The sequence below is a fragment of the Ochlerotatus camptorhynchus genome, unplaced genomic scaffold, assembly GCF_037179485.1.
Source record: "Ochlerotatus camptorhynchus isolate MF236.1 unplaced genomic scaffold, CSIRO-AGI_Acam_v1.1 ptg000109l, whole genome shotgun sequence".
NCBI classification, from domain to species: domain Eukaryota; kingdom Metazoa; phylum Arthropoda; class Insecta; order Diptera; family Culicidae; genus Ochlerotatus; species Ochlerotatus camptorhynchus.
In genome coordinates this window covers 142797-160647 of record NW_027040599.1, presented here as the reverse complement: position 1 = coordinate 160647, position 17851 = coordinate 142797, and positions in this window count along the sequence as shown.

Here is a 17851-nt window from a genome sequence, read left to right as displayed (position 1 = left end):
GCATTTTTGCACACCGCCATTCTCTGACGCCATTCCTTCTATGCTTCATTTGTGTTCTGATAATATTTGCCACAACGCGAAGGAAGAGGTAACATGCGATTTCATTATTAATATATTTAGGCCTTATTATTACTCTAGTCAAATTATAAATAGTTTTGACCTTCTTCCTTCGCTGAATAAGATCGGCAATATAGATCAAATTCTGTGTTCCGGCAAACAGAGGAATTTCTACAGTACCACTGCTGTGCCTATGTTCTACAGTATCTAATGACGTACCAATTCCATATGACTGCCCTTAAACACTTACTTTGCCAACATAAAACCACTAAGTAACGCTTTACGTACAGTTAACGACCTTGTAAATATTAAGTTGTAGAACATTTAGATAGTGTATCAAAATAGATGCGATGAGGTGAATGCAAATTGGAAAGGATCCGCACATGTTAGGTATATTTATTAACTTTTCCAAACTAAATTAAATAATTTAACTTATGTAGTGAAATATGTTTAACTAGCGCTAGATATCTCTCCGAAGGAAGTAAAAAATATACGATCGACCGAACATAAGCAATTAAGCGCTAACATTGCTCTGCCGACTTATTAAATCTCAAAACGCAAAAAAGCAGTGCTACTTTCAGATAGAAAACAAAAATGAATCTGTTGCACGTCATCTCCTTGCAATGCGTTATTGAATACAGGGGTTCTAGAAGTTTAAGATAGAATGTTTATGCGCACAAAACTGATGAAAGGAAACGCATAACAGCCCAGCCATAGGCTGTATACAGGCAGCAGAAACAGTAATTGTGAAAAGGATAACAATAATCTACTTACGAAACCCTACTCTGAATAATTGTGTTGTCATGCGAACGGTGACACAACACAGATGATCGTTCTTTTAGTGTAGCTTCCTTGAAACCTAACTAACAAGCATCAATCATTTAACAATATAATTCGACGAAAATGTAAAGCACATGTCGATAACACATAGCATTTGACTATTGTCCCGAAGCATTTCTACATTTTGATGTCCATTAATGAAAGCAAATGGCATGGTGATACCTAACTTAGAGTATATAATTTAAACTGAAGAGTATTGACTATATGGAAGTATATACGATGAAAGAAAAATAAATAAATAGCAGAACAATTTGTAAAAAATATATCTCTGTTCCTTGCGTTGTAAAATGTCACATTCCCCTAAGAAGTTTACCTGGGCATACTTGTAAGCAGTTGGAGGCGGCGGGTTGGATTCTCGGCGAAGCCTATAGAGATTCACGCAGAGAAATGCTTTTTAAATTCAAATGGATATATTTTTTGCTCAGGGCCTAATATATTTTTGGTATTGATTCAAATATATTATTCGGTTAATTCAAAGAAAAATATTTTTGAATCAACAAACCGGTTGTAGAGTCAATACTCTGTTTGTTGATTCTAAAAACCATTTTGTTGATTCAAAAATATGTTTTGTTGAAATAGTGATACAATATGTTTGATTCAATAACAAAATACATTATACCCCGGACAGACTAGGACTTATATCATGTAATATAGGCTGTCTTGCAATGAACACTCATACATCTAGTTTTCACTGGAAATCCAATGTATGAGTGCTCATTGCAAGACAGCCTATATTACATGATATAAGCCATAGTCTGTCCAGGGTATTAGGCCCTGAAACAAAAATCCATTTTTCTGCGTGTTGCTGACGTTTATCATAGTGGAAAATTTTCCCGATGAAAACAAATCACTGACACAATCATACTTTATACCCCGTACAGACTATGGCTTATATCATGTAATATAGGCTGTCTTGCAATGAGCACTCATACATCTAGTTTTCACTGGAAATCATATGTATGAGTGCTCATTGCAAGACAGCCTATATTACATGATATGAGCCATGGTCTGTACGGGGTATTATACCCCGTTCACATTACAGCCTATATCACGTAATATAGGCTGTCTTGCAATGAACACTCATACATAGGATTTCCAGTGAAAACTAGATGTATGAGTGCTCATTGCAAGACAGCGTATATCACCTGATATACGCTGTAATGTGAACGGGGTATTAGCTATCTCTATTCTGCGCGGCGTGTGAGGTGAGGTGACTCGCTGTCACTAGGGAAGTGGCAATTGTCACCTTAGGTGAGGTGACTTTCAATTTGATTAGCACGGAGACTCACCTCACCCGAGGTGACAATTGTCACTTCACCATCACTTTACTGTCAGCTAATCTCACACGTCACGCAGAATAGGCCTCAAAATTCGTATACACAATTCAGATTTCCCCTGCACATTAAATGTTGTTATTAATGCATACAAAATTAAGGGAAAGTTGGGCAATTTCACCATATGAGCAATATGACCTATATACACTGGAGTCGCTTTTTACGCGGGGGATACGTGCCGCGTAAAAAAAAAACCGCGTAAAAAAAATACCGAGATTTTGATTTTTCACATGCTTAAATATTTTTTAAAAATTTGATTTTGATGCCATTCGTAATAATAGTATGCTATGGTCCATATAGACATATTTTAAAAATTTCTGTATTTACACCAAAAATTGTGATTTTTTTTTTTAAGTATGCCATTCAATTACCTATACTTTAAAACGGATAATGTGATTGGAATCAAGTCTATAGGTTGTATCGTTGTCGAGAAATCGTTCAAAACGTACCGCGTAAATTGCGACTCAGCGGCACTAACCGTGTAAAAAAAACCGTGTAAAAAAACCGCGTAAAAAAAGGCTTCAGTGTACACTCATAGTAATAGCAAAGATGAATACTAAGATGAAACTGTCGGAAGAAAAACTTTCATTTTTAGTGTCCTCTTTCACGGTCCCTTTCATCCAATGAATACCCCCAGTATGCAAGGTAATTTTGTGGTGTTGCTGCCCCCTCGGTAGAGATAAAATTTTGCACGCTTTTTTTTATCAAAACAATCACACCAAAATCAGAGATGTCCCATTTTTTAATTACTCGATTAACAACTAATCGATTATTTTTTGTTCGCTGAGCAGTCATTTTTTCATCAATGAGAGTGCAAAACTTGTTTGAAACGTTCGGTGATGATCCTGTGCAGAAGTTAATGCTTATATCGGCATGATATAACCGATTACAAATATTTTACTGTTCGGTTCGTTAATCGACTAATCGATTATCCGAATGAAAAGGCCATCACTAGATGAATGTTAAACGTCATTTCAAATATAAGGACCGTGTTGGCCACACTGGCCTCAGCGCACCTACCGTTGGTGCCTACGTGGATCAGCACATCCCTGCAGCGGGTTCAGCAGCGAAATGACAAGCGGAGTGACAGGTATCAATCTGTCACACCGGGTGAGTAGGAAAACACATAAAACCCGGACAATCGACAGCCATTCTATCCCTAATTAGTTCAGTGCTATTTAATTAAAATTCTAATATAGTTTAAATACCTAAATCTAGTGTTACTCACCGAAGAAACTTGTAAGTTCTTTTTGCATTAAGATTACTGTGAATTAAGAATATTTTGCGTGTAAATAGGTAATCCACAACTCTGTGCAATTGAATCGCAGCTAATTAACTGTCTCACCAGACAACAGAATCGGTGAGAATGATGAATTGCTAACGGAAGCTTACAAATACTTAATCTACACAGCAAAAAAAGTTGTTGAATATTACATCGAAACTGATGCAACCAGGTCAATCCATCGGTTGTGTAATATCACATTGTACGATGTACATCGATTTTGCGAACAAAATTACATCCATTGATGTAATATTGTATCTGCTTTTTGCTATTACATCATTATTTCATACATCAGCTTGAATTACGTTGATCGATATTACATTTTTTTTTGCTGTGTAATGCAACTTACCTAGGACTTACAGCTAAAACTTACGTGCTAGGCTAAACCTAAATCCTGGAATACTCCAAGGGGAACTAAACGTGAGTACTTCTTATCTAAACTTACATCTAGGCCGAACAAAAATAGTTGAGAACGATCAACAATGTTATACAAACATACATCCATATATATAAACTACAGATATGAACCAAATTTACATTCTACACATGAAGTACACTGAAATCTATAACGATTTATTGCCAATATTTAGCAAACTTAGATATATATATATACATAATTACTAATTATATCTGAAATTATTGTTATTTGCTAGGAAAATTATATTCTCACATCAAGTAACACCAATCGGATCGTGCGTTTTATTCGTTTCCGGCCTAAGTAGTGAGAATCATAATTTTGGAAACTTCCCGTTGAAATCGATTTTCAACAAAATATAATTTTCGTTTATTGAAACGGTACGGTCGGTGCAAGTCAAATGTCGCGAAGTGATGGTAAATCCGATTCGAAGAGCACTCGTAGAAATGGTGTGAACAGTGAAGATAATGCTGCTGGTGGTGATGGTGGTGGTAATACGGAAGTGGTGATATTGGAGGAAACCGTGGAAGGACATACCTGTAGAGCTTGTCAAGGTCCTGACACCGAAGAGATGGTTCAGTGCGACGTATGTGATCGATGGCACCACTTTTCCTGTGTAGGCGTATCGGAGGAAGTTGCCGACAAGAGCTGGAGTTGTACTAACTGCGTGACTGCGAAATGGGTCCAGCGAACTAAGGCAGCTTCGGACGGAGCACCAATAAAGGAAGACGTCATCCAGAATCGGAGATCGCTGCAAGACCTAAGCATCGGAAAAATCGTGACAAGCACCCGTGGCAATCCAGTAATTCCTTCAGCTACAACATCACAAAAGTCAGCTAAGTCGCTGACAGTTCCGTTGACCAGCCATCATCCAGCACCTCTGGTTCCAGTACCCGATCAGAAGCAGCAGACTTCGACACATAGCATAGATATACCATTGATTGGCTCTGGAATTCGTTCAGATCCAGCGTCGCAAAAATATTTGAAGTCATTACCAGTTTCGTTGGCCAGTAAACACCAAACGTGTCCAGATCTAGGGTTCAGCCAGCAGAAGCAGAAGTCGTCGTTACCAGCTGTAGTGTTGCCAGTGATCGATGCAGAGGAAGCGATTTCTGAAATGTCCATCTCCTCGTCACAAAAGTCTGCAAGAAACCGCGCCAAGCTTCAACTAATGAGATTGCAGGAAGAACGGGCATTTCAGCAGCAGCAAGAAGAGCGCAGAAGAATCGCTGAGGAAAAGGCAGCCCAGGAGTATAAGGAATATCTGGACAACAAATATAAGATTCTGGAGGATTTAGCGAGCGAACGAGGATCGAGTCGGAGCTCTAACTTCTCTCGTCGTCGGGTTGAAGAATGGGTGCAAGCAACTAACCCTACACCCTTAGACACAGCCAAAACCGCCGCTCAGGAGCAAGACGGCCTGCAAGAACAACAACAGCAGGAACATCGGCGTCAAGAGTTTGTCGAGCAACAGCAGCAGGAACGGTTGCGGCAAGAACAGCTTCGAGAAAAACAACAGCAGCAGGAAGCGACACTGCAAGAACAACATCAGCAACAACGGTTGCACGCAGATCAGCTACGGAAGCAGCAGCAGAAGCAGTTGGAGAGAGAGCAGCAATTTCGGCAGTATCAACAGCAGCAGCGGCAAGAGCAAATACGTCAGGAGAGTCTTCTGCGACAGCAACAGGAAGATTTGAGGAAGGAATCGGATGTGGGAACAGCAGTTGGAACAGGAGAGAATTCTACGCGACCAGCAACAACAGCTAGCGGATGGTCAAGGGGTCATGCGACGACCAGGAAATCTAATTCAATGCAACCAGATGCCAGAACCACAACTCAACCCTCCACCGGTGAATCTCGAAGCAGAGTCATGCAGAGAGTCGATACGTGAGCAACCTGGACAATTCCTTCCAGATGCTCTACCGCAGTCGACGCAACTTCATCCGAGAGAATCGTATTATCCGCATAGACCTTCTATGAATACAGGCGACAGAAATAGAGGGCCTTCAGTAAACTCGTCGATTGTGGATGATGATGACCAGTTTCAACTTTCCCGCTCTCAAGTTGCAGCACGACAAGCAGTATCCAAAGATCTGCCTATGTTTTCGGGCAATCCAGAGGAGTGGCCAGTTTTCATATCCATGTATAATCGAACGACCACGATGTGCGGATTTACGGAGGATGAAAACATAGTTCGACTGCAGAAAAGCCTAAAAGGCAGAGCTTACGATGCTGTCAAGAGTCGCTTGATGCATTCCGGAAACGTTCCTGGCATTCTGTCCACTTTGAAGATGCTGTTTGGTCAACCAGAGGTGATCATACAATCGCTAATTGGGAAGGTGAGCTCTTTATCGTCGATTCGAGAAGACAAGCTGGAAACGCTAGTGGACTTTGCGGTGAATGTCCAAAACTTCTGTGCCACTGTAGACGCGTGTGGACTGCAGGAGTATATGTACAATGTCACTCTACTACACCAGCTAGTCGGCAAGCTACCGCCATCGCTCAAACTCAACTGGGCACAGCATCGTCGAACACTGTCACTGGTCAATCTGGCGACCTTCAGTGAGTGGATTTATGCCTTGGCGGAAGCAGCGAGTGTCGTCGTATTCCTACCGGCGACACATGACGGGAAGCCAACTGAAAACGAAGCGCGGGGGACTAAGAAAAGAAATGCGTACCTCAACGCCCATTCTGAAACGTTTCGTCCTAAAGACTACAGTAGCGATTCGGAAGAACAGACTACAGTTGCATCAACTTCGGGGAAGGAATCCTGCCAAATCTGCAAGGGAACTTGCAAGTCGGCCGACAAGTGCAAACGTTTTCTGGAACTGTCCAGGGAATCACGTTGGGCCGTCATAAGGGAATTTGGATTCTGCCGCACATGTCTGCGCATCCATAAAGGATACTGCAAAGCAAAACCATGTGGTAAAGATGGATGCACCTACCGGCACCACGAGCTGTTGCACAACAATTCGAAGGAAAATCCGAAAAACACCGGAAGTACCACTGAACGTGAGCAATCTTCGCAATCCAGCACTTGCAAGTCCGGATGCAACACCCACCAGACAACCGTCAGCTCAGTACTGTTCCGTTATCTCCCAGTAGTGTTGTATGGAAAAAATACAGCTATTCGCACGTACGCATTCTTGGATGAGGGTTCTGCGCTTACGTTGCTTGATCAAGAGCTAGCTAACGAATTGCAGCTTGATGGCACTGTAAGCCCTTTGTGTCTCCGATGGACTGGAGGAACCGAACGACACGAGGCGGATTCTCACATCTATAATCTTCACATTGCTGGTGGCAAGAACGAAAGCAAGAAATTCCTCTTGAGCGATGTTAGGACGGTTAAAGAGCTACTGTTGCCGCAGCAAACGATGGACATGGCTAAGTTGTCACAGCTGTACCCACACCTTCGAAATCTGCCGATCGATTCTTATCGCGACGCTCGTCCACGCATTCTAATAGGGATGAAGCACGCCCTGCTCAGTCTTGGCCTGAAAAATCGAGAAGGGGAAATCGGTCAACCAATTGCTGTGAAGACACGGCTCGGATGGACCGTGTGTGGAGGATGGACTTCCCAGAACGAAGCGAGCCTACACCATTACACCTTCCACGTTTGCCCCTGTAGTGTGAAGTCAGACGACGATTTACACCAAGCTATGAAGGACTACTTCTCAATAGACAGTCTCGGGTTGGTTAAATCGGAGAAGGCGCTTTTGTCCGTTGAAGATGAACGTGCAGTATCACTGCTTCAGTCGCTTACCCGTCGTAAAGATGATCGATACGAGTCCGGGCTGCTCTGGCGGTTCGATGACGCCCGCTTGCCTGACAGTCGATCAATGGCGCTGCGGCGATTCCAGTGCCTGAAGAAACGGATGGAGAAGGACCCACAACTGTCTAATACCCTGCAAGCGAAAATTGCCGAGTATGTGGAGAAGCAGTACATCCGGAAGCTCACCGACGAAGAAATCAACCAGAAGGTTCCGCGACGCTGGTATTTGCCAATCTTTCCCGTAACCAACCCAAATAAACCTGGGAAGGTGCGAATTGTGTGGGACGCAGCGGCCATCGCCTATGGAACGTCCCTGAACTCAGCGCTGCTAAAAGGACCGGATCTGTTGTGCTCTCTCCTCGCGATTCTACTCCAGTTTCGGGAACGCCGTATCGGACTGACCGGTGATATCCGTGAAATGTTTCATCAGGTACTGATCCGAGCCGAAGACCAGTTATGTCAGTGTTTCTTCTGGATAGACGAGCATGGAGCTATAGTGGTGTACGTGATGCGAGTGATGACATTCGGGGCCTGCTGCTCCCCCAGCACTGCTCAGTTCGTGAAAAATACCAATGCGGAACGATTCGCGAGCAAATATCCAGCTGCCTGCGAAGCTATCACGAAGTCGCATTACGTAGACGATATGCTCGTTAGTGTGGATACCGAAGAGCAAGCCATCCAGTTGGCGAAGGACGTTAAGCATGTACACGAGCAGGGCGGCTTCGAAATCCGAAATTGGGTTAGTAACTCGAGAAAAGTACTTGAATCGCTACAGGAGACAGACACCGACGAAAAATGTCTCGACTTATCTCCGGAGCTGGCCACCGAGAAGGTGTTAGGCATGTGGTGGAACACGAGCTACGACGTCTTCACCTACAAAGTGGGATGGAGCCGCTACGACCCTGCTCTGCTAGGAGGCCAACGACGTCCAACGAAGCGGGAAGTGCTGCGTGTCCTAATGACCATTTTTGATCCACTTGGCTTGATTTCCCACTTTCTATCGTTCCTGAAGATCCTGCTCCAGCAAATCTGGCGGTCCGGTGTGCAGTGGGACGAAGAAATCGACGACAATGCATACGAAAAATGGAACACATGGTTGCAAGTTCTACCTAGGGTTGAACAGATTCAAATCCCTCGATGCTACAACTCCAAATACTCCGCGGAGGAAGCTGATGATATCCAACTCCATACGATGGTGGATGCCAGTGAAAACGGCATGGCCGCTGTTTGCTATCTGCGTTTCGTCAAGACCGGAACGATCATCTGTTCCATCGTCGCCGCAAAAACGAGAGTCGCCCCGCTTAAGTTCACGTCGATCCCAAGAATGGAACTAGCAGCTGCAGTCCTTGGCGCCCGGTTGGCTCACGCTGTCGAAAGATCGCTGTCCATCCACATCTGCAGAAAGGTGTACTGGTCAGATTCTCGAGACGTCCTATGCTGGATCAACTCGGACCATCGCCGCTATAGCCAATATGTTGCTCACAGGATCAGTGAGATTGTAGAGATTTCGGAAACACATGAATGGCGGTGGGTCCCGAGCAAGCTGAACTGCGCCGATGACGCTACCAAGTGGAGTAGGCTACCAGATATGTCATCTAATCATAGATGGTACAAAGGAGCAGACTTTCTCTGGCGCGCTGAAGAAGATTGGCCTCCATCGCCAACACTTAGTGGTTCTACAGAGAACGAACTTCGCCCTTCCTTCCTGGCTCATCACGAACTATTGGAACCCGTCATAAGTGTCAGCAACTACTCAAGCTGGAAGAGGCTCGTCAAGGTTGCAGCACTCGTTCATCGTTTTGCGAGTAATTGTCGCCTGAAGCACGCCAGGAGACCGATTCTCACGGGAACACTCACAGCAAACGACCTGTTTTCCGCCGAGTGTTTGCTGATACGGCTCGCGCAACGGGAAACATATCCTGACGAAATTGCTGTTCTTCAGAAGGCATCGCGATGCCCTGACTCCTGCACAAGTACTATCCCGAAAACCAGCTCACTCTACCCGTTAACACCATGGTTGGACGACCATGGAATCATGCGTATGCGAACTCGTATCGCTGCTTGTCAATATGCTACTGATGACGCGAAGCACCCAATTATTCTCCATCGAAATCACCACACCACCACCCTGATCGTAGCATACTACCACCTCAAATACCACCATCAGAACCACGAGACCGTTATCAACGAAATACGGCAGAAATTTCGCATCCCTCATTTACGCACCTGTTACGAGCGAGTGAGGAAAACTTGCCAGTGGTGTAAGAACCAGCACGCAGCACCCAGCCCACCTTACATGGCAGATCTTCCGCCAGCCCGCCTCGCTGCTTTCTCGCGACCATTTACACATGTGGGAGTGGACTACTTTGGGCCGATTGAAGTCGTCGTCGGAAGGAGAGTCGAGAAGCGGTGGGGAATGTTAGCCACCTGCCTGACCGTGCGAGCAATCCACATAGAAGTCGTGCACTCGCTTTGCACAAGCTCCTGCATCATGGCGATCCACAACTTCATTGCACGGCGTGGTACTCCTCAGAAGATTTACAGTGACCGTGGCACGAACTTCATCGGTGCAAATCGGGAATTGAAGCAAGCCAACGAAGCAGTCCACCAACACGAACTGATGAGAGAGTTCACGGGCTCCGGAATTGAATGGGTGTTCAACCCACCTCTGTCGCCACATATGGGTGGCAGTTGGGAGCGATTGATTCGCACCGTCAAGAACAACTTGATGGTTGTATGTTCGTCGAAGAGGCCGTCCGACGAAGTACTCCGCAACTTGTTGATCGAAGTGGAGAACACCGTGAACTCGCGACCGCTAACGCACGTGCCGATAGACGAGGATTCGGCACCAGCACTGACACCGAACCACTTTCTGCTTGGCTCGTCCAACGGGTCAAAACCGCTTGTTAACTTTGATGATACCGGTGCGATCCTAAGGCAGAACTGGTGCACATCGCAGATACTTGCAAACCAATACTGGAAGCGTTGGGTATCGGACTACCTGCCAGAGATTACCCGCCGTACCAAGTGGTTTCGTCGGGTAAAGCCGATTGCCGTGGGCGATATTGTGGTCATCGCCGATTCCAACATGCCCCGCAACTGTTGGCCGAAGGGGAAAGTCATCGGCATTAAAGTCAGCCAGGACGACCAGGTTCGGTCCGCAACCGTAAGAACAGTGAGTGGTATCTACGACCGCCCGGCGACGAAGCTTGCTGTTTTAGACGTCCGGTGCGACGGAGAGTAAGCCAACCAGGGGTTGTCGTACCCTGGGGGGAGTGTTGGCCACACTGGCCTCAGCGCACCTACCGTTGGTGCCTACGTGGATCAGCACATCCCTGCAGCGGGTTCAGCAGCGAAATGACAAGCGGAGTGACAGGTATCAATCTGTCACACCGGGTGAGAACCCGAACACATAAAACCCGGACAATCGACAGCCATTCTATCCCTAATTAGTTCAGTGCTATTTAATTAAAATTCTAATATAGTTTAAATACCTAAATCTAGTGTTACTCACCGAAGAAACTTGTAAGTTCTTTTTGCATTAAGATTACTGTGAATTAAGAATATTTTGCGTGTAAATAGGTAATCCACAACTCTGTGCAATTGAATCGCAGCTAATTAACTGTCTCACCAGACAACAGAATCGGTGAGAATGATGAATTGCTAATGGAAGCTTACAAATACTTAATCTAATGCAACTTACCTAGGACTTACAGCTAAAACTTACGTGCTAGGCTAAACCTAAATCCTGGAATACTCCAAGGGGAACTAAACGTGAGTACTTCTTATCTAAACTTACATCTAGGCCGAACAAAAATAGTTGAGAACGATCAACAATGTTATACAAACATACATCCATATATATAAACTACAGATATGAACCAAATTTACATTCTACACATGAAGTACACTGAAATCTATAACGATTTATTGCCAATATTTAGCAAACTTAGATATATATATATACATAATTACTAATTACATCTGAAATTATTGTTATTTGCTAGGAAAATTATATTCTCACATCAAGTAACACCAATCGGATCGTGCGTTTTATTCGTTTCCGGCCTAAGTAGTGAGAATCATAATTTTGGAAACTTCCCGTTGAAATCGATTTTCAACAGACCGTACATAAATAATGATGCAATTTGAAAGGAACCGGGTCTAATCACAAATTACGTCCCCACGGTAACTGAAATAAACACGAGTGTTCACCGGTTGGTAATAGCAAAGATGAATACTAAGATGAAACTGTCGGAAGAAAACTTTCTATTTTAGTGTCCTTTTTCACGGTCCCTTTCATCCAATGAATACCCCCCGTATTCAAGGTAATTTTGTGGTTTTGCTGCCCCCTCGGTAGAGATGAAATTTTGCGCTCATTTTTATCAAAACAATCACACCAAAATCAGAGATGTCCCATTTTTTAATTACTCGATTAACAACTAATCGATTATTTTTTGTTCGCTGTGCTGCCATTTTTCCACCAATGAGAGTGCAGCACATGTTTGAAACGATCGGTGATGATCCTCTGGAGATGTTAATGCTTATATCGGCATGATATAACCGATTACAAATATTTTATTTTTCGGTTCGTTAATCGATTAGCTGATTATTCGAATGAAAATTGGTCACCACTAGATGAATGTGAAATGTCATTTCAAATATAAGGGCCGTACGCAAATAATGATACAATTTGAAAGGGACCGGGGCTAATCACAAATTACGTCCCATGGTAACTGAAATAAACACGAGTGTTCACCGGTTGGTAATAGCATAGAGGTAACTCTGAGACTAAGGTCCCGAAGAAACGTGCTCAACTTTTTGGCTCAGCTCTGGTACAGATAAAATGAGGTGTTCTTGGATTTTCCTATGTTTCGAGGGATGCATCGATTAGCTTGGGACCGAAGAGAGTACCAGAGCTGAGCCAAAAAGTTGCGCACGTTTCTTCGGCACTTTCTGGTCTTAGAGTTACCTCTATGCTGGTACTCTCTTCGGTCCCAAGCTAATCGATTCACCCCTCGAAACATAGGAAAATCCACTAGCCCCTCATTTTATCTGTCAAACTTTCATAGAGAATAAAAACAAACATTGTGTAGTACTAGAATTTCGTTTAGAATGGGGTACGTTAATCGTTTGCTTGGGACCAATAGGCTAGTCAAGTAGTGAGCCAATTTAAAATCGTTAGTTTCGTATTGATTGTTGGTAATAGCACAGACATACAGAGGTAACTCTTTGAAAAAGTTTATCTTGAAAACATAGTATCTCCAAACATAGGACCTCACTAACGACATCTCTCGGGCTTATCGCGGAAAACATACTTGCTCGCTAACTCGGTAAAGTTCTATAGAATGTATAGAAACGTCAAAGTGATCCGATGCCAGCGCTGCGGCGAGTAGTTCGTGGAACTGATAATATTCAAATCAACCGTTAAGTGCGTGAACGAAGATACACAATGAAGAATTACGTCTGTTTGTCTGTGGTAATAGCAACCGGTGGACTAACGATTTTAAATTGGCTCACTACTTGACTAGCCTATTGGTCCCAAGCAAATCGATTAACATACCTCACACGGAAACCGCAAAATACACAAAAATGACTATAAAGGACTCAATTTTGACTATAAAGTATGCATATTCGGTAAAACGGGACTACACCTAAAATGTGTGTATTTTTTACACCTTTTATGAGTATCTGTTACTCATAAATGCATAAATGTTATTCATTTTTGTACTAGTAATTACTCATAAATGTGTTAAATTTTGGTCATTTTATGGGTAATCCCGTTTTCTTTCAAAAATGCGTACTTTATGGCCATAAAAAATTCGTTTGCGATTACCGTGCATTTTAGTCGAAATTCTAGTACTACATTATGTTTGTTTTCATTCACGGTGTTTCGTGAAAATCCATTGGTTTACTCATAAATGGGTAAATGGGTGGTCTGTCAATAAATGGGTGTTTTTTCACCTATTTTCTTGAATTGTGTTTACCGTAAAATGGAGGATGCAAGCGCTTGGTTATTTGTCCTCGTTGATATAAAAAACTTTCTTTTTTTTTTTATTAATTAATTTATTTGTACAGGCTCAATCGAATAAACTTTACAGAGCCAAGTTATCATTTGCGTTATACATAATTGATGTCTTAAGTCTAGATTTAAAGGAACTGAACCGATTACTCGCGGTCATCTCGAGGTTAGTAGAGATTTACAGTTTTATGGATGGGGAGAGGGAGGAGGAGGTATGAGTTATGATTTACGATACAAATATTTCATTATTCCTAAAACATGAACTTATTCCTATTCAATTTAGTATCCACAGTGTAATTATACAATTATTACAGAAACAAGCATAAAAAAAAACCCACACGAACAAAACAAAAACTAAACACAAGGTTAGTCAAACTTACAATCTAAGGTTAATATTCTTAAAGAAAACATATATAAGTTTCATAAACTCCAGATCGCGTCTACCCAAAATATCTCGAACTGGAACATTAGGTTGTCTACCTCGAGCCCGAAGGGAATCGTACAGTTCAGATCTGACTCCACGATGCTCAGCACAAGACCAAATAATGTGATCTGCGTCCTGGTAACCTTGTCCACATTCACAGAGATTGCTGTCCCCCAGCCCAACACGGAACAAGTGAGCGTTTAACGAGTAGTGATTGGACATGAGGCGAGACATCATACGAATGAAGTCTCGAGCCACATCCAACCCCTTGAACCAAGGACTCTTCGACACCTTAGGGATGATCGAATATAGCCATCGTCCCAAACTTCCTTCGCTCCATTTATTCTGCCAGCTGACGAGTGACTGTTGACGATAAATGAAGAAAAATTCATCGTAGGCGATTTGTCGATCGTAAATATCGCCTTGCATAGCGCCCACCTTAGCAAGTGAGTCGGCCATCTCATTACCCGGAATCGAGCAATGAGATGGGACCCATGCAAAGGTGATGACAAAAGATCTTAAAGATAAAGCACTTAGAAGCTCTCGTATTTTCATGAGAAAATACGAGGAGTGCTTTACCGGCCTCATGGAGCGAATAGCCTCGACAGAACTGAGACTATCCGTAAAAATATAATAGTGATCTGGTGGAAGTGAGGCGATCGTTTCTAGCGTATAGTATATAGCCGCCAGCTCAGCAACGGAACAGGGAGCTTGAAGCATTCGAGAGGCGCTATGAAATTCGTTATAAATACCAAAACCAGCGGACGCCTCTATTAATGATCCATCTGTGAAGAACGATCTTGCGGAATCAACTTGGCCAAACTTTGCAGCATAAATTGACGGAACAATCATGGAACGATGATGTTCTGGGATCCCACGAATCTCCCGCGTCATAGATAAATCAAAACTAACTGAATTGCCGAAGTCGGAGAAACATACACGATGAGGAATATACTGTGAAGGGCTGACATCCTGTGTTATGTACACGTAGTACAATGACATAAAACGAGTTTGAGGGTTCAGCTCAAGAAGCTTTTCAAAGTTTTCGATTACCAGTGGGTTCATAACTTCGCAACGGGTGAGGAGCCTGAGGGACAATTCCGAAAACCGATCCGATAGTGGCAACATGCCCGCCAACACTTCTAGACTCATCGTATGAGTCGAGTGCATGCATCCTAACGCGATACGAAGACAACGATACTGGATACGTTCCAGTTTGATGATGTGAGTTTTAGCCGCCGACTGGAAACAAAAACTACCGTATTCTAAAACCGATAAAATCGTTGTCCGGTACAACGTTAGAAGATCTTGCGGATGGGCTCCCCACCACGTTCCGGTAATTGTTCGGAGAAAATTGATCCTTTGTTGGCATTTTCGTCTCAGATACTCAATGTGGGATCTCCAGGTGCATTTTGAATCGAACCAGACCCCAAGATATTTGAAGGACATAGAATGAGTGATCGGTTTACCCAAAAGTTGAAGCTTTGGTTGTGCTGGGCTATGCTTCCTAGAAAAAACGACCAACTCAGTTTTCTCCGTGGAGAATTCGATACCTAGCTGAATAGCCCAAGTAGACAAATTGTCTAAGGTATCCTGTAAGGGTCCTTGCAGGTCGACCCCTTTGGGCCCTGTCATAGACACTACGCCGTCATCTGCAAGTTGTCTCAACGTGCAGTTGTCACTTAGACAATTGTCAATTTCTCTGACGTAGAAATTATACAAAAGGGGGCTTAAACATGAGCCCTGGGGGAGACCCATGTAACTAAATCGAGAAGCTGTAGAGTTTCCATGAGAAAAGCTCTGACAGCAAATTGTACAAAAAGTTATTGATTAATGGAGAAAGGCCACAAGCGTGGAGTTTGTCTGAAAGGACTTCAACCGATGCTGAATCAAAAGCCCCCTTTATATCCAAGAATACAGAAGCCATTTGCTCTTTTTTAGCAAAAGCCAACTGAATTTCTGTGGAAAGCAACGCGAGACAGTCGTTCGTTCCCTTGCCCCTACGGAATCCAAATTGAGTATCTGAGAGTAGGTGGTTCGTCTCAACCCATTTGTCCAAGCGAAAAAGGATCATTTTCTCCAACAATTTTCGAATGCACGATAACATCGCGATGGGACGATACGAGTTATGATCTGAAGCGGGTTTTCCCGGCTTTTTAATGGCTATAACTCTCACTTGCCTCCAATGATCCGGAACAATATTGAGCTCCAGGAACTGACAAAACAAGTTCAACATGCGCCTCTTAGCGACGTCTGGGAGGTTCTTCAACAAGTTGAACTTGATTCTATCAGCCCCCGGAGCCGAATTGCCACACGAAAGGAGCGCGAGTGAGAGCTCCAGCATTGAAAAAGGCTGGCTGATCTCGTCTACCGAATTCGTCGTTTCGCGAGGAATCATCTGTGCCGGCACGGAATCAGGACATACTTTTCGCGCGAACTTGAGAATCCAACGATCTGAGTACTCCTCGCTCTCGTTGTTCGAAGACCGGTTACGCATCCTTCGCGCCGCGTTCCAAAGCGTATTCATCGACGTTTCGCGCGACAATCCGTCCACGAATTGCCGCCAGTATCCGCGTTTCTTGGCTTTGATGAGGCTCTTGAGTTCGCGTTCAAGAGAAGAGTACGCTTCGAAATTCACGGGTGTTCCACGTTTCCGGAAAAGTTTAAACGCGTCGGACTTTTCACGATAAACCTCAGTGCATTGCTGGTCCCACCAAGGGGAAGGAGGTTTCCTACGGAAAGACGTTCCAGGAACCGGTCGAATTTGAGCTCGAAGCGCGCTGTCCAAGATCAGATTGGAGAGGAAGTTATATTCCTCCAACGGTGGAAGAACTTCTACCGACGACACGGCTTCCTCTATCGCGGTCTTGAACGTTGTCCAATCGATATTACGGGTGAGGTCGTACGCGACATTAACGGATTCCGACGGATTGAACCCACTGGCAATCGAAATTTTGATCGGCAAGTGATCACTACCGTGGGGATCTTGGATCACATTCCACGTGCAATCCAACGATAATGAGTTAGAGCAAAGTGTGAGGTCTAATTTACTTCCATTTGAGGATGGACCAGCCAAACGTGTTACTTCTCCATTGTTAAGAATTGTCATATTGAAGTTGTCACAGAGGTCATATATCATAGTAGAACGGTTGTCATCATACAGTTCCCCCCAGCCTGTACCGTGGGAATTAAAATCTCCCATAATCAACCGTGGAGCAGGAAGTACCGAACAGATATCTGAAAGTTGTTTTCGATTAACAACGGCTCTAGGAGGAATATAAACAGAAGCAATACAAAGGCTCTTACCTTTAATAATAGCCTGACATGCGACAACTTCAATACCTGGAAATTGTGGCAGATTCACTCTATAGAAGGAATGGCACTTTTTGATCCCCAAAAGTACCCCTCCTCCACGCGAATCCTCACGATCCAGTCGAATAATGTTAAAATCATAAAAAGGAAGATCGATATCTGAAGAGAGCCAAGTTTCACAAAGAGCAAATGCATCACAATCATTATTGTGAACTAAAAACTTAAATGAGTCTAATTTAGGAATAAGACTTCGACAATTCCACTGTAGAACAGTGATCAAATCCCCGACCTCGTTTGGAAAATTATCCATCGAAGGAAATGATTGCTGCAAGGAGGGGCCACTTCAATGTCAACTGCTTCAAGAGAATCTTCACAAAAGGAAGCATTGCCAGA